This window comes from Acromyrmex echinatior, chromosome 1, assembly GCF_024713525.1.
Source record: "Acromyrmex echinatior isolate Ae372 chromosome 1, ASM2471352v2, whole genome shotgun sequence".
NCBI classification, from domain to species: domain Eukaryota; kingdom Metazoa; phylum Arthropoda; class Insecta; order Hymenoptera; family Formicidae; genus Acromyrmex; species Acromyrmex echinatior.
In genome coordinates this window covers 21,200,097-21,223,917 of record NC_141852.1, presented here as the reverse complement: position 1 = coordinate 21,223,917, position 23,821 = coordinate 21,200,097, and the positions used below count along the sequence as shown (strand labels likewise).

The 23,821-nt window shown below is 37.6% G+C and overlaps 1 long non-coding RNA gene across 1 annotated transcript; it reads left to right on the top strand.

The window, feature by feature from the left end:
- Positions 1-3,835: 3,835 nt before the first annotated feature.
- On the top strand, positions 3,836-5,964 carry LOC147911062 (uncharacterized). The gene is made up of 2 exons (XR_015544784.1): positions 3,836-4,663; positions 5,259-5,964. It is a non-coding gene; the product is annotated as an uncharacterized LOC147911062 (long non-coding RNA).
- The last annotated feature ends 17,857 nt before the right edge of the window (positions 5,965-23,821 follow it).

The window sequence follows — 23,821 nt, the reverse complement described above, 5'->3', positions numbered from 1 at the left end:
GTGGTTTCCTGTCGATTGGGGATCTCTCTCGTCTTTCTCTCTCGACGAATATATACACAAGTGGACGGAGGACTGCAAGCCGTATGCAGGTAGAGAAAGAGCGACGGAAGACAGGCAGAGACGTGGAGACAAAGAGAGATGGAGAAGGAAGGAAGGGATATGTAACGAGAGAGCCAGATATACATAGAGATGCGGAAGACAGAAAGGCTTGAAATGGTAATCACAAAAAAAGGCAACGAATTATTTCCATCGACCCCACGGTCGAATGCACGCAGGCACGCACGCACGCACGCACACACGCGTATATGCACGCATGTACGCACGCACGCGGAATGCGCTCTCGCGTAGCATGCGCCTGTGTGCGCGTTACGTTTCATTGCGGCACCCCTAACGGGTGGCTTACGGCCGTCAAAGGGATGCGCGTGTGGCTATGTGCATAATACCGTGCATCAACGTATGCACGTCGGCCCGTGGATGCGTCGAAGAGCGCGTTGGCTGCGGGAGCGTGAAACCCCATGCGCGCGTATATGTGCGTGCGTGCGTGTGTGTGTGTACGTGCGTGTGTGTGTACGCGTCACCTTCGACGTGGCGTGAACGACGGCGGCGGTACAACGACCCGCGTCGCGGGTCGAAATTGCGAGATTGTAGCCAACGATCACCTCGATCCTCTTGGCATTTACACGCGAACGCGTCAAAATTCGCGATGTCAACGAGGACGAGCGTGTATGATGGATCAGCTCGATGGAAGAAAAATCACGAGAATTGAAGGGCAGAATTTATCTTTCTGTTCTTGTCACATATATATATATTTTAATTATATTTTATTATTCTTCATCGAGTCGTGCAGATTTCGAAGAGTTTATATAGTTTCACCAAAGTTATAAAGGCAAAATAAGTTAAATTAGATATGTAAATTCTTTTATCTATGTTCTATGCGAATCAAAGTCGTAGAAAATTGAATAAATTTAGAAGTTTTAGATGTTTGAAATTTCGAAGTTTCTTGTTTGAACTATTCCATTATTTGAACGGCGCCAACATTACACTCGTTTTTGTATTCAGCATATATGCTAACATTCTACTTTACAAATGAAAATTTTTATTATGTATTTTATTTATGCAATGCAGGAAAAAATATGTTCACTTGTGTCTTATTACATCTCTATGTAGACGTCTGTCACTATTCTTCTAAAATTGTATAAAAAATTTGATACAAAGAGATAAGATTTATTGATCGTCATTATTATTTAAAATTCGTCGACGCAGTTTTTCTCGCCCATTTAGCTGGATAATCTTTCAATCGTTAATTCCCCATTTTTATCTAAACATCCACGACTTTATCACTACATTCTGAGAGCGAGATTTCTAGGTAGACCGTCAGCCGGGAATTATCGCTGTTGTATTGAGGTTACATCTGCCACGTTAACAAAATGTTTAGCGGGGTGCAATATAATTCTCGTTGAGATACCGTTAATATTATTCAACGATTATGGAAATTGTAAGGTTTGTGTATATATCTGCAATATCCACTCTCAGCGATAAATAATTCCTGTACTCGCTGTTTAGGAGTCGTTTTGATAACGATGTAATGAAATTAACGATTTAAACCGCGACATCGGTTACTATTAAACAAATGTTTCAATGATATAAATTGTAATATGGACTTTGAAGCCTGTATATATTATGCGAACATGCACGTCGGCCGGCATCAACGAATAATTACGTTGTACATGAAAGCTATTTAATAATAGTTTTAGCTTTAGTTCGTAGAAATGATAATTTCCAAAGAAGTTTATTAGTTCGTGTAATCCGTAGATTCGACCTAAAGTTTTTAATGTTTAACATAATCGATATAACGCGTAATTATTATTTATTATTTAAATTTCAAAGAAGGTTACGAAGACAGAGTGAGTTAAATTGTATACGGAAACTCTTATCTATGCTTTTAACTAAATCGAGTTTATTAATCGAAAGTTAATAATGGAAATCACAGCCCTGGAAAAAGTTCCTTCGTAATTTATTACGAAATATATTTTTGCCAAATGAGTTTCTTCTATTTAGACTATCTCTTCGTAACATTGCGCGTTAAATAACTCTTCGATATCAGCAAATTAAATGAACTGATAATCAATATCGAGACTATGGGAAATATAAAATACACCTATTTCACCATGAATCGAATTTTCCATTTCGCAGCATCTCGAGCCTTCGATAGCATCTTAAATGCGAACTCGCTGGCTTCAGCTAACAGCTAATTTCAAACAGCCTGTTTGCGCTCTCGTTTATTCATTCATACTAGTACCACAGACTGGGGACTGCATGGGTTGCCCCTTTCCGTGCCGCTTTTTCACTCGTTCCATTCCCTCTGCCCGTAATTTCCACAGCTTCTCCCCTTTTTCGAAGGGCTCCCTAGGTCTACCCGTACTCTTCGTGATCGCGAGTAAGGGCGCATACACAACGGGCCACTTGACAACTCCCACATCTGCGTATAAATGACAAGAAGTCAATACAATCGAGTGGTCGATAAATTAGAAATTTCGAATTGTTCGTACAGTTTGATTAAATGATCGTCTGCTGCCGATTCGACATGAAACTCCCTTTGCATTAAAATCAGCCAGGAGAGAAGAATTTAATTGAATCGAAACGCGCTATTTTATTTGTATCAAGTCTACATATTAAAAAAAAATAGTAATTATATCATTTGACAGGACGAGGTTTCAATTTGTGTTTTTTTAAATTGCAATACGATGATTTTTAACGGAGTTAAAATAAGCAATTAAAGTCAAAATGCTTCTTTTACTTAAGCTCATAATTCAATAACAAAAAAATCTTAGGCACTTAAAAAAAAAAAACTTTTCCTTTGTTGGAAAAATTTTGAATTTTTACGTTAGAAAGTTCGAAAATTTTTGCAAGTTTTTTAAAATACGTAAATAGATCCACAAAGTAAAAAGAAAATTTCCCATTTTATCTAGTTTGTAGATTTTTATATGTGAAAATTATCGAACTCATGGAAACTTGAGACATTTCAATTCAAGAGACCTTTCGAAAGTAGAGAGTATTTTAAGTTTTAAGACCCCCTTTTCAAATTTAAATTTCATTCATTTTTAACGAAATTACAGCTGCTTAAATTTTGAAGTTTGCAAAATTTTGAAGCGCTACGAACTTTTGTTCCCATTCAATATTTACAATTAAAGATTGATGGAAATTATGATAAAACATGATAAAGTATCATTATATTATTTGAGATTTTGCGCATGTCTAATCTCTCTCGGATATTCTCGCTGATGCGTAACGGCGAGTTAGTAGGTGCGAACATATATCATGAGGAAATTATAAGCGTTTCTATCTGGTACTACTACAAGTGTGTTAGAAACGTGGCGACTGATAAGAAATTATTTTCTCGGCGTTACAAATCATCTGCATTTCGTTCATTTTCTTTCATACATTACGAATTAAATTATCCATGACAGTAAACATATTAAATTCTCTATCAATGAATTTATTGACGTCCCAATGATGAATGTGATGTTAAGTCTATTTTCTTTTAATACGTGCTTTTAATTCTTTATTACTCACATAAGCTGTCCAAAATATTTATGAATCCGGATTTATGAATCATTAAATACAAAAATGTATAAACGCTATATATTTATACATATTATTATATATCTTTATTTTTATCTAAAGAATGTATAGAATATTATTAATCTTTTATTATAAATCATCAAAAAAAAACACTAGAAATTAAAATATGATGTTAGAGTATTAGAAACACTCCACGCGAGTAATAACATTAAAAAAAACTACGCTAGTAATGTAGGGTCATAAATACGCACTTGTTTCATTGTAAATTAGAAAAGTACAAGAAGTACAGCTGAAAGAAACGGAATTTCATTGCTTCCTAATATGATACCTCGTATCTTTTTTAGTACTCTGTATACGATACGAAATCAGCATTACGTCAAATTGCACGCATCCCAGACGCAAGTAACGACGCTCCTTCGCGGCACGCGGCTGTAATGGAACGCGTGGATCCGCTCCAGTTCCCGAGACTCGCGACTCAGGGTGACGTCTTCGTCGTCATCGCGATAGTAGTCATGGTAATACCACGGTGGTATCCTTAAGTATCCGTAACCCCGATAATCGAGTCGTAACTGCTGACGAACAAGTCCGATAGCGGATCGCGCGGCGCGGCGCGGCGCCGTGCGGCGCCGTGCGTCTCGTACTTGCGGGCTCGTAAAATCGCGATCGTTGCGCAACGTGGTTACGAGCGCTAGCGCGTACAAGTGCAGGCGCGCGTTAAGCGTGCGTGCACATTCCGCACGCAGTGGCGGGGGCGGCACTCGTCCGCGGATTCAGTTATAATCTCGGAGGACTCGCCGAGGAGTCACCGAATAAAACTCGAGGCCGCGTCGCCGCAGCGCAGCGTAACGGTGCCTTCCTTCTCTCGATGTGCCAACACGCCGTACTGTGCGATCTCCCGCCACGCGCACGTACACGGGAGTTACATTAGCCTCTGGCTCGGGATAGCGATACCGTGTAACATTGTGCGACGCGGCGAAGCCGCTCCATGAGAGCAGCGCAACGCGTCGGGGTCCAGCTTTACTTTCCGGATGCGACGCGACGCGGTAGCGAAGCTTATGTCGAAGGTCTTCCAGCTAATGTGGTAATCGGCTTACTGTTTACTCGGGTTATATCCGCCGCCGATCGCTCGTAGTGCTCCTCGAGATTTCACGAACGTTTCCGATCTTTGTTTCGAGGGACATCCTCATTCTGGGTAGAATTTCTTCTATTTTCTCGTTGGAATAGACATTATAACCGATTGTAAATTGCATCTGCGGCGATTCACGTGCTTATTAAGAATATGAAAAAGATAATGACTTAACGACTTTGTAATTTAAGTGTCTAGATGCAAAATAATACGAGACTCTACGATTACCGCAAGTAACCGAAGGTCTCAACTCGAGAAGAGTCTAAATGCCGAGGCTATTGACATTTTCAAGCCATTGACATTTAAAGTTTTCTATTAAAAACTAACAGCAAAAAGACCCTTCAAGAAAATCTTATTTCTATCGAGATTCTTATTGTTAGTAACGCGCAAGAAGTGTGTCGTTAAGAAAAAGTTGACTCTACATTTTTGTCAAAGAGTTTAGTATTTTTCAAAGTTTAATTGCTGTGCTCACGGAATATACATCGCGTTACTTCGCCTATATTACGTCGTCTGATACAGTTTTTCTCAATGTCCGGAATTTTTGTTTCAGTTTCGTCACTATACCAACGAGTACTCGCGTGCATCATCCGTCAGAGCGTTTGTGCGGAACGAGACAATTCGCATGGAAGCGAAACTTTACGACGGACACGGTCGAGCATTATGAGGAATGCGATGTCTCACTGATGTGCTGCAGACAGCTCATCGTAGACGGAGCTCGATCGAAATCTTGGCCTATCATCGAGCCCCCGCCGCAATGATATTCATAATCAACTTAACTTTCTATTACTCCTCTTTTTGCGCGTGATTTTAAAATTTTACTTCGTGTTGACGTAGCCGATCGCGAACTAATGTACGCTGAAAAAAACAAACTAAATTTAATAAGTACTTGTTTGAATGATTCTAAGTGAATATTTATTAAATTTCAGCATAAATTTATTCGGTACGAAAAAGAACCATTAATTTGATTCAACTATAATTTTTTTATTGAGTAAATATTTATTTACTTTAAGTAAATGTTTACAATTAGTATTACTGTAAGAAATACATATTAAGATTTAGTAAATTTTTTTCTCAGTATATAATCAAATAATCGATATCATATTAATAAATTGCTACATAATGTCAAATTATATCTAATTTGAGTTATTTTGCATTAGTTTTATAGATCATTACACTGTTTTTACACTCAATGTACCATTTATTCAATTTAAATAAAAAAATAGAACGAAATTTAATTCAAGATATTAACAAGTAGAAATTTGTTTCAAATTTAGTTTATTATTTACTAAGTACACACGTTAATATGGGCATTGTTTATTTTGAAAGTAAGCAATTCAACCACAACAATTCAGCCAGAAATGAATTGATTTGCATTTTGACACATATGAAAGTTGAAAATAACGAAATATTATTTAATCCAAGAGATTGGACATCAAGGGATCAATTACCATTGTTCCTTTGATGTTTAACAATACAATAGCAATATCGATATCGATCAGAATACATAATTTCACGTAGACACATTTCAGTTTTAAAATTGTTATACATACATTTTTATTGGCTTTGGATAAATCTAAATATAATCGATCTTGAATCGGTGTAATATTATTTCAAATTATATTTCAAATATTATTCATGAATTGATATCTCAATATATTTACAATGATTGTTATTATTACCATTGCTGTTAAAAATGTCAGAATTATTATCTTAAATTTCTTGCGTTTGTTACTATTTTGTAATATTAACAATGCATAATTAATATAATTTGCGAATTAGCAGTGCGTCGTATGAAATATAATCTGTTACATCTATTCACTAACAGCAACAGTTAAACGCGTGAAACAACGTAATTTATAGCCCCGACTGTACCGCACGACTTACTATTATATTCATTCACCGCGCTTGCGGTCCATCGCAATAATGCTTCTTTGGAATGTCTATTTTCCCTGATGATTGCACGCAGCAAGCGTCGAAACGTCAAATTATCTATCATAGTTGCGTGCGATTATTCAATTAATCGCATTACCATTTAGTTGAATTATGGTATGCGTCAATGAATTCGCAATCATTTACAAATTCACCCGTGAATTACCGTCGAAACGCAATTAATTATTAGAGTATCGTCATAAAATGAAATGAAGACTCGCTTTTGTCTCGGACAAAAGGTTTTATTGCGAAATTACTAACTTGATCGTTTGTTCGTTTCAAACCAATGCATTTTTTAAAACTAACTTTATTAAAAAGAAATAAAAATTCACCGGAAAATGGCGAATAACCCACGATACATATAAAGTACGTATTTTGTGATCGACACTTTGAAATTTTCTCTTATATAAAGCATAAGAACTCTCTCTTAGAAAAAGTTACAAAGGCACTGATCTCTATCTCAAGCTAGATAGAAACATGTAGCAGCAGAGAGAAGCCTTTGATTTTTGTGTATTATTTATTTATATCCCGTAACTTGTGAAGCATGTACAATATTATCTCGGAGGCCAAGAACCATGTTTGGTGTTAAATATATAGGGAGAATGTATAATTATATTTTACGTGCAAAAATGCTTCACTAAATACGGGCCAATCGTTCTCCTCCATCGTACGTAGATTTTTGAACGACCGAGACGGACGATCGTTGGTACGTAGGGTCGACGCACGATTAATAAGAATCTCGATTTGCGCTCGCATACATGTATATGCGTATACGCACGTACATACGTACGTGCGCTCGATCTTGCTCTCAGTTCGAGCGCGATCGTGGGCACACCGAGGGCTTAATAACAAGACGCGTATACACACGGGCAACGATCGATGGTGTCGAGGGGTACGGTGGCGAGGGAGGAGAAGGCCCTGCGGAGCCCATAAAGCAAGTCCCCGACTTATCCCTCTCTCCTGCTCCTCTCTCCTCTCCTCGGTACTCCATTGCCGCGGCATTCCCGCGGGCCGAAAACGCGAGGCCAGTACTAGGGATCCAGTCCGAGAGGCAGCATTCTCCCTCCCTCCCTCCCTCCCTCCCTCTCTTTCTCTCGCAGCCCTTGTTCCATCTTTATCCTGCCGTCATTTCGTCGACCCGTTCGCCAGGTTTGTGCCAGGCCAGGCCAGGCCAGGCCAAGCCAGGCCAGCTTGCACGTGGCCGTGTACCACCGCCCGTTCGTACCATCGTCTGTCCGTCGTCCCCTCACCCGGCGCGGCGGCCGGTGCATTGCACCACGTCGGCCCGGCGTGGCAGCGTGGTTGGTGCAGCGTGGTAGGGCACGAAAAAGTTTTCACGGGGTTTCAGGTATCTCTCGATAGATAGAATAAATGTGAGATTACGGACCGTGCCTGAGCTGTGGCACAATGTGGAAATGCATCGACTAATGGCGAGGCTCGCCCCGAGGCGAGAATTAATAAACGCGATGACGATCGCGTTCGGAACGGTGCTGCTGCGTAAGAATTGTCGTTAATATTTATACGATGGAAACGATCGTTTGGGAAAGGGTAAAATTCTCTCTGAGAGCCGGTTGGATAAGTAATGAACGATGCGATTTATGAGCCGTGTCATTGATAATTGGCAAACATAACATTTGTCAAATCGTTTGTGGTCATATTAATCGGATTAAATGCCGGTGTGTAATTTCAAAAGCTGGGAATCGAGGTTTGTCTTACATCATTGACAGTAATTGAAAATTACAGTTAATTGTTAATAAGTAATTAATATCGATAGAATTATTATTTGATGATTTATTATTCGTCATATGTACGTTTGAATTATCCTTACGCACGTATACATATTTTAATATAAATGTTAGAATATGTAACACAAAATATAACAAAATATGTAATTAACACGGATAATATTGTTTGTTTAATTGCGATATTTGAAGATACTGAAACGAATATAAGATATCGAAAAGTACGAAAAATATAATTCATTCTTTTAATAAGACAATCGTACGATATTCGTAACATATATTCGTATACATAACGGTACGCAAAAAGTCTTCCGGTCTCGAAAAGCTGTTCGTTGACCTGCCCCAACAAAATGGCCACCAGGTAGAGATTTCGGGCAGTGAGACCAGCACCTGCGTTCTCCACTTCTCCATCGTCGAAGCCTACGCGCGCGGACTGTAGGCTGTAGGCACGGCGAATTCTTCCGTGACTTTTGGCAGGCAGTGTACGGTGAGAGGAAAGGGGTGCCGAGAGGGCAGACAGCGTGGAGGGGTGAGGGGGGGGGAGGGGGGAAGTGTGCACCGCCGCCGGTCGTTGGGTGAGGTCAGTGTCGACCGTTCGCGAGTTGGACCGGGCCTCCGGTCCCCTCGTTGGGCCGGTGCCGACACGCCTGTGCACATACATAGACAGACATACACAGGCGTGTATGTACGCGAGCGGACGAGCGCGCAGCTGCATCGTCCATCCCATGCACACCATGCACATCGTGCACACCATGCACAGACACGTCTCTCTCTCGAATGCACTTTGTGCGAGCTCGTGTGTGTAGTACGCGTGTAGTACGCTCGGCGCTCGCGCGTGCCCTTGCGTGAGTGTGCGTACGCGAACGACACGCTCCCGGTTTCGCAGTGTGTTCGCCAGGAGAGGTGCATCGCCCTCCGTCGCTGCGTCAAGGCCAGCGAAAATACTCGCTCGCTCGGTTTGTTCGCTCGCCTCGTTCCCTCTTTCTCTCGCCGCCGCGCCGCGCCGCGTCGCGCTCTTCGGGGGCCCTCTCTGCCTCTCTCCTCACCCCCTTCGTCGAGCCCCTTCGCCACGGCTCGCGTTCCCTTTTCTCCGTTTCAGTCACTCCGCCGAAAGGTCCCCTCCCTCGCGCCTCCGTACCCCGTTCCTCCCGCGGGCGATCCTGCACTTCGACTGCATCGCCGTGCTACCGCGAGAGAGGACTTCGATGAGAAACGAATGTAGAAAGCCTCTAACGAGAATCGTGATGTAACTAAATCTTCGTTAAATTGTACTCGTTGCTATATTTCAGCACAAAAAGTCGGAAGAAATGATACTTTTCGCTATTTGTTTTTTTTTTCCTGAATTGATGTAAACTGATATATATATATATATATATATATATATATGTCATCGTTTAAAAATATTCATTATTTTATTCTGTTAAAGATATGACGCAAGAAATAATTACAAATTGCAGCGACCATATACATATATATCGGCTTTTATTCTATATCTCTTTTCCGATCTCTCTCTTGAAAGGCTCGTCGAATAATTTTGCGTAACGAAACCTCTTTCTTGCAGAATTGTTAATTCAAATACGTTGAAAAGGTTTTTTTATTGAAATGTAACGGGGAACAAGCAGAATCGAACAAATTATTGACTCTTATTAGAGAATCTCTAAAGAACGTAACGATATTGGTTTTAAGGACACGGGCGAACGTTCGTTCGTATACGAAATGTAAGTGAAACGAGCATCGTCAATAGTTTGGCACGTCGCTTCGTTTGTTGCGCACGACGCACGACGAAGATGGAATTAATTCGAAGCCCCCGAGCGCGGATTCTCGCGAACTGCATGAAGTACGAGGCTTTGTGGTGTCACGGCGGTATGCATTGGCCCCCGGAGAAGTAGCGTAATAAACGAGAAAACGAGAGATTTTATTCGTGTAATGGTCCCCGCGGTTATATTGGACACTACGAAAAAAAAAAAAAAAAAAAAAAAAAAGATTAGGACCTTTCAGCGTATTTCCACGTAGATGCAATTTCGCGCGAAACATTTTTATATATACGTAAAATATAATCGCCTAACTACGGATATGTAATAGATTTACTATTTGCCCCTGATAGTTCGCGCTCGTGTTTGTTATCTTGTTTCCTGCCGGTACTCTGACCAAAATTAAATTCGTATCATTTTCACGGAAAGCGCGCGTGAGGCTGCTTTCCCGCGCATGCAGCAAAATTAATATCTACGAAAATCGTGTATTTCATCTCCACGCGGACACGACGTACACGACGTGTACATTAGCTGTATTATTATTGCACGCCCTTGATGATCAAACGCCCTCTCGGGATTGTTATGATTAAAAGAATTAAATATAGTGATTGTGATCGCGCGATTGATTACACAGGCCTGCGTGAAATCAAAGGTGTTAAAGATGTTTGAGAAGTGATTTTTTTAAATGTAATTTTGTACGTTGAATTTCAATCTGATTGCAGAATTGATTTAGTATGATTTATTAAAATATTTGAGTTTAAAATATTCAGAAATGGATATTTTCAATTTTAAAAAAGGTACAAATGATATTAAGAAATTCATATTTTTATTCACATTTTAATCCTGGTCAAAATCTTCATGTCATAATTGGTGTGGTCAAAGGTACGATTACTATCGAATGGAATTGAATTTTTATGCGACATAAATCTTAAAACACATTAATCTTATATATCTCAACGAGAAAATGTAATAAAACAGCAATCGAAAATGGATTTTGAAGAAAAAGAATGACAGGTACAATGCCATTGGCAAAAATATAAAAAAGAATTAATAATAAATTTATGAAATAATAAAAATTTATGAAATTGATCAAAATAACCTTTTTTAAATATTTTAACCTCCAATATTTCAAAAATCTGACGTGCTAAATCAATCAGATTCGAATTCAACATATAAAATTACATAGGAAACCACTGTTATTTCTCAAACGTCTAAATCTTGCAAAGCTTGTTATTCGGCGATCACGATGCAAAAAGCAGATCACACGCGTGTACATTGACATAACGCATTAAACAATTTCTATTTGTCTTTATGATAAGAGCGAATAACCGAAATGGAACTAATGACACAAACGATTGTTAAGTTTCAGGTGTTATCGTTAATACAATATCCAGATGCTTCGCGTCTGAGAGAGGATGACGTCTCTTTTAAATTATGGCCCATAAATTTCTCTCGCCTATAATTCTGAATTATTTCTTCAGTTTAAAAGTTAACGTTAAGTATTATATATATAAGATTGGAAAGAAAAAGCAAACAAACATATCATGTGGAACACTGTTAAATTCATAATAAAATTATGTCCAAATTGAGTTGTTTTTAATAATTTCTATAGATCGTCTTTATTCCTGTTCAATATGTCGATAATTTAACCAATTCAGTGGAGTTAAACAATTTAATATAATTAAGAAATATATATAAACAAAATTTAACTTAAAAAAGTGTATTAGAGATTCAAACTTAATTTGTTATTTACTGAATGTATTCGTTAAAATATGGACATTGTTTACTTGGAAAGCAATCTAAAATAGATTTATTTATTATATATTTTGACACACATAGAAGTTAAAAATAATGAAATGTTATTAAATTCAAGTGATTGGGATATTATTGCTCTTTCTGCAGTGAAGATCTTCATTTTTCATGTTATGTTGATGTACACTGTTAAATTTATGATGATAAATTATACTTAATTTGTTATTTCCTTTCTACAAATAATTTCTGCTTTTACTCAATATATCGTTGATCACTAAAATAATAAAATTAAACAGTTTAACTCAAGAAAATATATTAAATTTGACTCAAATTTAATTTATTATTCGTTAAATACATATGTTAATATGTACTTTTACTTTGAAACTAACAATAGAAATGCATTGACTTACATTTTGATATATATGAAAGTTAAAAATAAAGCAAAATGTTATTTATATCAAAGAATTATATCAAGAATTAGGTTATCATTGCTTTTTTTGATATTTAAGTGCGAAATAAAAAAAAGCAAATGCTTTTTTATAATTTACAAATTTGATTGCTACAAATTCACATGATAGAAATACACGTACACACACAATGTGACGAGGCTGTACACGTAGATTATCACGGTACATTCGAGTCGCTCTTTAGCGTTTTCTTCGCGAAAAAGAATCGCCCAAGTATAAGCACGCTCTCCTCCCGGAAAAGTGTGATTTCGCAATGCACGATGTAACGAGAAGCACATAAATATTGCATGGTCGCGCTGGAAAAGCCTCCAGTGCATCGGATTCAGGGCTTAATACATATTTCATAGACGACGCGCAACAAGTATTCACCGCGCGAGCGCAAACGTATCAAATGATTATACACGGTCGCCGTTGTTCACGGCTCGCGAATCGCGAGGCGCGCACGGCCTCCTCAATGCGAAAATACGAATGCCCGTAACGTAAAGAGGTACAAGATTAAGGTGCAAGGAACGTGCGTTAGTTGGTGAGAATTTCACCGGGATGGATTTTTACATTTATGCAGGTTCAGTATATTTCATATTTTGACGTCGCGATGAATAAAAGTATAAAAAGTTATCGACTCACTGAATATAAATAAATATCTCGAATACTTTTAAAGAGAACACTGAAGGGGATCGTTTTGCAGCGATCAGTTTCGAGAATTTCGAGGTTTCTAGATCTCTGCCAGTCGATCAATCAAAATTTATCATCGCGTCGGAAATGAGTGAAACGATCATGAAATTCACTGTAAAACTCAGCGGTTCTGGTGACCGGCGTGCTCGTTACACCGGAGCTATCGTCCATCTAGCGCAACTACCGTGGAACAGGTGCTTCCCAGAATAGCTTAAATTATTGTGGAACATCAGCTTATAGGGATAACGAGTTAACGTTGAAGCGATCTCGTGGTCCTACAGCGCCGCGTTAGCAATAAGTGCGAAGTGTTTATGAGCCATAAGTCCCACATGTAAGAGTTCGCTCGACCGTACGTTAGATACCGTAAAATATTAATTTGCAGTAAGCTAATTAGCCGTACGAAATTGAATTAATTTCCCTGTGCAAAGATGAATTATATAATAACTTGCGAAGTTTAGTCTCCGTTAGTAGTTTGGAGCGTTTGAGACGAGCGTGTTTTCTTTTTCGCAATCACCGATCGAAAGATCGGTAAAAAGAAGGTAAGTTTCTGCAGAAAGAGAGAGAGAGAGAGAGGGGGGGAGGGGGGGAGAATGTTTTAGTTTACATACGCGAAAAGCAGCTTATCTTGAGAAATATTATCGTATAAAGTGTGCATCTTGTGTAGCTGAGTAAAGTGAAATAGAAAAATAAAATATTTTCTGTGTTTGGAATTTAATTATAATATAATATAAAAAATATACAGAAATAAACGAAATTTATAGCTTTTTAAGATGCTTATTAGCATCATTAATATCCGCATATTAATGATATTTTGATATTAATCTATCTAATATCTAATATCAGACTAATATTGAAATATTATTAAATTACTTCTATTACTTAATATCATTAAATTGTTTGTTTATAATATTACTATCCCAGTTTTAGTTTAAGATTGCGTTTCAAGACCGAAAATTGTTTCGGTGCGCAGTTTACAGTACTGGATATGTTTATAAATTTATATCGAAGTATTATTTAAGCACTAAGCTCCAGCTCAGACCGATAAAATCTTCTTGTCACTTGGTTGTGTATTCACATGTGGGCTAATGTCGGTTATTGTCATTCATTGTTATAAAAATAAATATTTGATAAGACTTACTGCTATATAAATTCTGAATATATTTTCTTTTCTAGAATTTTAATTCGAAATTATCCAAGAATTCTAAAACAAAAAAAAAATTGAATTTATCACAAATAATGTACGAGATATTTCAATAACATTATTTTGATCTTACCTTGTTAAATCCTCTCTCTCTCTCTCTCTCCCCCTCTCTCTGTTATGAGATATTTAACATTGAATATTAAAAAGTTGTTTGAAGCTTTTTTTTAAACAAAAAAAGATTGATGTAACATTCCTCACGAGATGCTAAAAATCGAAGCAAAAAATCCCAAAGCTCTAAATACAACTAAAATAATTCCCAGTATTACGTATTATAACCGTACAATTCGCTGGAGGGGGGAGCGAAATCGAGCGAAGCCCACGTTCGTAAAATTAAATAAACAGCGATGTTTATTGCGCCTTGGCGAGGCGGGCGAGACAAAAAGGATCTTCAGAGCGTAGGTTAGCGCTCGCGTTCACACCGTGCGCTGTGCCGCTGCAATGGCGTTATGCAACGGCGGGCTTTTAGTGGGCCGTATAGTTGCGCCATTCGCATAGTCGTTCGCTTATAGTCGCCTCCGATCGCGCCACGCGCCGCCTGAGCCAGCAAGCGTAGGTCTAAACGTTTGCTTCGCGGCGTACGGCGTACGGCGTACGGATTCCACGTTGCCGGTCCGCGTACAGGCGGTCACCGGCTATTGCGGCCGGACATCCGGAATTGGTCCGGATTATTACCAGAACTCCGTAGGTCTACCATTGCGCGGCCCCTATTGCAATTTTCTCGAGAGAACGCTCATAAATGACTGGTTGCACTTCCTATTTAGATATCGGTATGGGCGTTTGGAGAACATCCCACGTTTCGGTTTGTTTTCAATCAGTTACCTTTTTCATCTTTCTGTTGCATCACGACTTAATAGTTTTGAAAGGCAAAACGATTCGAATCCCGCTGTTATGATAATAGAATGTCTTTTTTCACCATTAACTTATCTCTCTGCGTATGTATAAATGTATAATAAATGTACACGGAAAGAAACGGTTTTTGTTGAAATATTAAAAAATTTAGCTGAATTAGGATAACTCCGGCAAATACGCTGCGCTGGGATTTATGCCGCAGAAGTCGGAAAAAATAGAAGGAGGGGGGGGGGTAATTTTCCCGCAATTACTTTGTTACATGCCTTTATGATATATTAGTATTGTGTTATGATTTCCGTTTCTTACTGTTGATTTCTGTTAATATTAATGAAATTATTGTGAATCGATTTATCACTGTGTTAGCGTCATAAATTGTAATCTACGTAAAATGATTACTATAGGATGTGCAAGGGAATCCTAAAGTTTTTTTTATCGATTCAATAGGACTTACTAACATACAATTTATGTGTTATTGATACTACATCAGTATTACATGCATACATACGTACAAATTTTTTAATTAACTAATCTTCCATATTAGATCATATCAAGACTAATTCTAAGAACTCAATATTTGTTTGTTCATGTAATTTCTAATCTAAATCAAGATTGCTTTATACATATAAAGTATAAAAACTTTTATAAAGCAAATATTGTTACGAGTCGACGCCAGAAAGCGATAAAGAAACTGTAACTTTACAACTTTTTTTTATTTTTGGCATTAAATCGACCAGTTTGAATTACATTATCATTTATGTTTTAATTGGAAAAGGATACAATTACAAGCAGTAAAAGCAGTTAGAAATATACTTTGAAAAATAATCGATAAAATAGACGATTTTAGGGGATCCCCTTAATTATATTATTGTAAAAATTACAATACAAGTGCCAAACGTTTATCGCACTTGGGTATCAGTAAGACGAGCAAGGATCGCATGTCGGATAACGCATGCAGGCATATAAGCCGCGACGGATGCGACGCGCGCCAAATTTAAGACGTCGGCCTTGAGGAGTAAGTTACCGCGGCCCGTGGACGACAAAGTCCTCTCTTTGTCCTAAGTGCACGGTGCGATGCGGTGGAACAGAGGGAACAGAGGGAACATTCTCGGTGCGGCCTCACGGTCGCAGCTGGTGCCAATTTGCCTGACCTTGCGCCGAGTTGGCGAGCAGCAACTTTTGACACGCGGACAGCGCGAGCGGAGCAGCGCGTTATGCCGCGCCGCCACTCTCAGCGAGAGCGCGTATATATATATATATACATACATGCACGTTGATGATGATAACTACGGGAAAACGGCCGCCGATGTCAACGAACCCGCGTGCACCGAAATAGCGCGCGCGAGGACGTAAACGGCGAAACGGGGCGTAATACACGATGCAAACCTAAAATTACGGAGTCGTCGTGCGTGGCAGTGATGGTGGCGGCGAATGTTCGCGCGATTCACGAGCGACATTGTTACGAGAGAGTGGTACGGAGGTCAATCTGGCACCTTGTGACTCATGTGCAAATCGGTTGTTCGCTCATATAACACAAATCATTCCAGCAATGTTATCGGAGCGTTACAACGTTTCAATAATATTTCAATAAATTTGTAGTAAATGATGCAGCAATGTTGCTGTACTACAATGTAGTTCTGGAGCTGTATAGGTGATAATTAGCGATACGGACAAAGTCGTCATCGAAATTGGGAATCCATCGAGTGTTCGTCACGTACAGTGTCATTTCGCAAGGTACGTAGGTGGCGGTCCAAGGAATGTCGGCCGTAACTAGCGCAGTGGGTAGGCAGTGATAAATAAATATTATAATTCCGATTAAACTTGTTGTCCGGCGATAGGTGTGTACCTGACCAGCACAACTACCCACGTATCCATGTGTATTCTTATTGTACAGATATTCCATACAATGACGCGTAGGCAGATACCAAAACGTAAATTCGCTCTTCTAATTATTGATATCCATTGTTGAAACTCTTATACTTAATATCCTTTCAACACAATTTTGCATCTTTCTTAGTTAATATGTGCTCAGAAAGAAACTGACTTTTCTAAAATATCTAAGAATTTAACTAATACGGATCTGAAAATAATTATGTTGAACTATCGCACATGATAAGTATATAAGCTCAAATGAACTGATGAACAAAAAATTTTTGTATTATAACTTGAGCGTCATATATAATTATTTTGATAATTTAATAAAATTATTTTTAGATCTGTATCCAACTGTATCCAAAGTTTTAGACACTTCGGCAAAATTGTTTTGTCCACGTATAGATGTATACTTTCTTATGTAACGTTTCATTTTCGAGACGACGTGGCGAAGAGCACTCTTGCGATCTCTGCGAAGCGTACGAGACGGATTTATTTTCTAAATGATGCATTTTTGTTAAGGATACGTGACATTATCTTGTGGCATTCGCGACGAACTCTCAATGAAACGCTCGCTCTTTCAACTACGTAACGCTTGGCATAGAAATAATTGAAACTTATGCAAAATATTTTGCATAAGTGTTTAAAACAAGTCTTAAGTCGAAACCTCAATGTTGTTTTTTTCCAATCAGAATATCTTTTCATCTATAATGATAAACAGAGGTAGCTATCCATATGTTCGCAATTTCCGAGGTCACTCGTTGCAATATTGTGGCGAAGGCATGAATTATTAAGAGAACTCGGACGATCTTATCTGGTCATACACGTAAACGTGCTCGAGTCGCGTGAATCGCGCGAAAATGCGCACTTTAGTTTCTATCGAGGTGACATGGGTTGTGAGACGAAAACGTGTTTCACATTTCCTTCTTTTCCTCACGTTGTTGCAATTTGGTGATGAAACGTTTATGGGCGCGTCAGTGCGTACATTACAGGCTTTATACTTCGTTATTTAATTAGAAAATAAAGTCTCACAACAGTGTTGGAACAAACTAAATGATAATCGACAAGAAATATTAATTTATGTTCTAACTATTAAAATATTTTCGTTTTATGTATAAAAACAGATCAATTCAAAACTTAATACTTATACTTATACTTATATAAAAGAAGAATCAATCTAATATATTATTATATAATAATAATTAGTAACTATATTACAATGTAACACGAAGTCGTAAAGAATTATTCGAAAATAATTTTTTCCTGGCGTCGATAATAATCATCAATCATGTCTTTTAGACACGGAATGTATTATTCGCTCAATAAATGCGTATTCAAGCAGGTCTATCGCACATTTATTATTGCAATTTGACGCAGCACGCGTCATTTCATGATACTCTCAAGAGTTAAGGATAAAAGTCGTAAACGCGAATTGTTGCATAGATAATTTTACGTAGACGTAGAGAAGGTGAAACTGCATTCGCCTAATGCCATTGCGCCTCGCATTGTCCGCGCCGCGACGCCCACCCGGGTCCGCTTATAAATCCGCAACGGGTGCGCTTAATCCGCGTCCATGCGTGCGTGTGCGTGTACGTGTGCTTGTGCGTCTGTGCGACACGAGACGCGACAATGCGCCTCGCTGCGAATGCGCGGATTTATCGGCGATGCTGAGACAATGCGCGCCGAGATAGGGCAGCTCTATTAGAATCGCACCGAATTCCCGTGAAAGGCACTTAGCTTTCGGCATTGTTGCTGGGTTAACGATTTACGCTGCGGTGATATCAGCTTATCGCGCGATACACGACTAAGCGGAAGAATGGATACTGATCGAGAGCGTCCGCAATTTTAATGAGGAACCAACGATAAATATCCGCACATAAAGATGAGAGATAGTGAATGTTGAACAGAAATGCGGCAATACAGAAGAATCTTTACTATATTAATTAATTCTTAACCAGTCACGTATTAAATAAACAGCAGTGTTTGCGTAACATTCAAGGTATTACAAGTAAATTGTCATCTTTTAAATATTATACTAGTCATAAGTATAAAACATCCTTAATTTATTGCATTTTCTTGGAAAAGGTAGTTTAATAGAAGTTAAAAGAGGACTGATAAAATACTAAAATATAAATACTAAAAGCTGTGTATTAGATTGAGAACGATCTTTAGGTGCTAAATACATAATTTAGATATCTAAAATTGTAGATAACGATTATTCGTTTTTTTTTATTTAGCCTCGAAGAAACGTCGCTTTTCAGATTAGACTACTTTCTCAAAAGTGTTGCGTCAAGCGCAATATCAGTAGTTTAGGTATAAGTACTATTTCAAGTAACCGGACATGAATTAGCAATACATTAAAATACAGACGAAGGCACACGGGTTAATAATCTGACTGACATATGCCGAGCAATAGTTGCTGTCGGTGTATCGTGCGGGCGTTGATTTTGCAAACGCATGTATCATCAACGCGTTGCCTGATAATTCTCGGGCAGCGCCGGAGATTCCACCAGGGCCTACGGGGAGGATCCCGCTGTGGGCAAAAGAACGAAAGAAAAAAGAAGACACCGGAGAGACCGAAAGAAACGAAAACGTACGGCGAAGGACCTCGATTCACGGAGTTCGAGGTCGGACCTTGTCTACCTACCAAATGCTTCGCCGGCTTTTAGGCCCGCCCACGACCTTCGTGGCAGGCTGAGCTAAGGACGGTCTTCATTTCGTTTTATTAACATTTAGCTCCGACAAACATTCGGTAAGGAGGGATTGACCTCCCCCGAGGTCGAACTGGCGGGACAGCAGGTCCGAATACTTTGAAAGATCACGATGTATGCTTCGAGTGAGAGTTTGAAAAACTTTAGAATCGAGATGTTTCTTGCGATCTTGAACGTGATCGATTTACGGGATTCTTTCGCTAACATGCTAAATTAATGAAATAAAGAGCGATTCTATGTTTTAATTTAGCTGATTGGACATTAGGAATATTTTTATAGAATTAAAAAGAAACTTTCAATTTATGTTTAAGATAAACATAGAGTAAACTTTCGATCTTTCTTACTTGCAAAGTAGGAATCGAGTATTATGTAAGTTGCAATTGTGAAATTGTATTTATAAAAATTTAAACAGGAATTATTGAAATTTTCTTTAATCTGAGAATAGTCACCTGATTTTTTTTAACGTAGACGCGATTATCTGTATATTTTTATATTTCAATTAAAATTGCTATTATTGATAACGTATTGTATATTCTTGATTGTTTTCCGATTTATTAGTATTGGAAAATATTATGGATGTGGATTTGATCACAATTTTCTGAAAGTAAATAGGAGCCAAACAAATAACAGAATAAACACGTTAAATATTTATTATGATAATGTTTCTTATTATAATAGTATTTCTAAAATACGAAGATTTTTATTAATAAAACGCTTTTTATCGTAGATTTTTTTATGAAATTGTATTACAAAAAATAGTTATTAAAAATAGTTACTAAAAAAGAAAAAATATCCATGCAAAACGATATTTTACAACATTTTAATATTTTTTTTGTAACTAAAGTAACAAAAATACTTCAAGTGACTATTTCGAGTTAATTACAAAATTAGAACTATTTGAAATATCAACAACAAGGAAAACTACTCATAGATAAGATGTCAAAAATGTGTCCAATAATAAACTTAAAGCGAGTGCTACTGACAGATATTGCATGCTTATCAAGCACAGATTAATGGAGTAAATATATCTTTATATCTCTCCAAATGTTGTATAAGTAGGCTACCTCATATTATATTAATGAATTATACTGCAACAAGTAATGACATTTTCTGCTAATATATGATTAGATTGCAAATTCTAAACATACCTGAAAATTTAGATATTTTAAATATAATTGGATGTATTATTAAATTTTCTTGTTTTTTATCTCTAGAAATTAATCTCTTAAATATACAATTAAATAGTTTGAAACACACCTACTATTAAATTAGTCGAAATCTTTATCAAATAATGTCTGAAGACATATAATAATAGACAGTAACAACTAACAGAATTATTTATTTTCTGTCATATTTGATCATAGTATTTGAAATTTTATTTTCCATTTTATTTAAATGGATATTATAAAGCTTGAAAAAACGTTCTGTCATATTTAGTCTATAATTTTAAGATAGAACCTTGGGATTTTTCGAGCCACAATGCATTAGACCGTAGGGATCGATGCTTCTCTCCATAGCTATTTGAGAATGCTAACGAGAAAGCTGCTCCAGTAATAATAGTAATATTCATTACTTGGTGTCGGTGTAGAGGAAGGAGGAGTACGGAGGACATGAAACCGGGGCGCGGTTGTAACATCTGCTTTAAACGTGTAACTCGCCGTGCGATTATCAGTAATGTTGATGCGACCGGCGCCGTAATGGCACGCGGTTTGCGCTTTCGTGGAAACAGTTAGTCCTGCAAGTTTAATACAGCGTCATCGATGCGCGAACGTTGATTCTCGATATTCCTTTTTTTTCGTCACAACGAAATATAAAAAGAAAAAGTACATAGAATATATTGTACATACCTAATTTACTGTAAATGATGTCAACATACTATACTAACATTGTTAATTTCGGTAAGCGTTTTAATTAAAAAATGCTATTGTATAATCTTTCTTTAAACAGTGATGTGCTATTTCTATGAGATAAAAAAATAATTACGTTACTTCATGCATGTAGGCAGCCTTGGCCATAAGTATAAAGACTTCTCAATTTATTGCAATTTCTTGGAAAAGATAGTAAAGTAATAAAGGCTACAAAGGAGGATACATAGAACAAAAAATATTAAAATTATTATAAAAATAAATATTATCTTTCGATAAAACTATTTTTTAATTTATTTTTTGTTTACGGATATAGGACGTTTATGTGAATTTATGAGTGTTATACTTATGGCTAAGACTGTACTATAAAAATGAAATAAAATTAATGACAACATAATATTAGTATTATTAAAATTAGCGATTTACTAATGCGCTTATTCTACATTTGTTGTTCCTCTTATTCTGTATATAATTTGCCGTTATGTTTCGCATTTCACATTTCATTCTGTCTTAATTCTGATGAGGAACATATGATGAGCATTGAGAACGGAAAGCAGCTTTGCTTATCGATTGCACACGTTGTATTCTGGCTTTATCTCGGAGTGCGAAATTAAAGTCAAGGCCCAGCGTGGCGTTTTCGTTTCCATGCACCGAAAAATGGGTCGCAGGTATAATGCATGTGCGACTGAAATTTTCAAACCGCGCGACATCGGAGCGGGTCACATGGAGCTATTCACGGAATTGTTCGCCATTGAATAAGCGCTACTCTCCTAAATATTCATTACGACAGTTTGTGTTAAAATTAGCTTGGCGTGAAATTAATTCAGTTTCATTCTCCCAAAATGATTTATACGGGTTATCGGCAAGGCAAAATTTGGAATCGTTCGTAATTGTCTCGTCGCTTGTTAATAAGCATGTTAAATATAATGGGCTATTAGATTATTTAAATGTATAAATGTAGAATGTATGGAAATATAAACGTTTAACCTGTAAACGCTTTTTAGATGTAGCATATTCAATTTTTTTCCAATGCGTTTTCTATTGCTTATAACTTTTTCATTTATAAAGATACATATATTTGCTTAGTTATATTCCTTAATGTCTGGCACTTCGATCGGAAAAATCACTGTTTATCTAATTTCCTTTTCATTTTTATGACAGTACTAAGCTATCGAATTGGATTGGGTATGCCCAAGGTATTGTTCTCGTAGTATAGCGTTTACGAGTTAATATCTATCTCATTATACACAACAATATATAATATACACTACAAAAAGTGATGTTCACGTAGTCTATTCGTTGGATTGTTTACGTAACTTGCTACGAAATTGAATTCTGTGTCGTGCAGGACGACGTTTAATCTCGAAAGAAGTCGCGAATTTCATGATCGAGATCATTCTCCATGGCGTGAAGGAAAGTTCCGAAGCGAATTGATGGATCGAGGTAAAAAGCGCTTTATGTTCAACATCGACCGGCCCTGCGGGACTCATTTCGAACTCGTTCGTGACACTTTTCTAGCTGTTGTGAAGTCCGTGAGCGAGCTTATTCGCGAATTAACCGCGAATCGATACGGTAAAACGTGTCTGTGTCCATTGTTACGCTTATATCGTCGTTCGTATTTTTCGTTATAGCGCTGGTTGTTTTTCGCCGGCATGCTCGCCTCTGCGCATTTATGAGCATCTCATGTGCACCGTGGAAAAACATGATGACGCCTATAGTGTCGGCATTTCGGATTGGTGTAACGGAAGCAACACATTGAATATGTTTCCTTGTTTGAATTCATTTTGCGTTGTGAATTATTCAGGACAACAAACTGTAATCCTGTTGACTTCTGAGTATTTTTTTCAAAACATGTTTAGTCAATATTTTGCAAGTCTCGCAATCTTTAAACTTTATAAAAAAAAAAAAAAATATATATGTTACCTTATTCTGCAATTAACCTATCAATTCACCATTTCATCTATAATTAAACACTGTGATAATTTTTCGGAAAGTTTTAAAGCACATTTTAAATCGAGAAAAAAGCGTACTTGTTATAGGAACAAGCTGCCGCGGTTTATTGGATGACACCGCGCGATAACGTGAAAGTATTTTATTCGCGCCGGTAACACCAGTAACGGCGACATGCGGGCTGTACATTTTTTTTTCCTCTTTCGTCGACATGGTAATAACGAAATTAGTTTCTGGCAATATATTATCGAAAATCCGGTAATGCGTTTCGAAAGCGAGCGATTCGACGAAAATGCTTTTTCAATTATTTTCGCGTGGCGTGGAGTGCGTTCCATGTCATCGGTAAAATAAAATT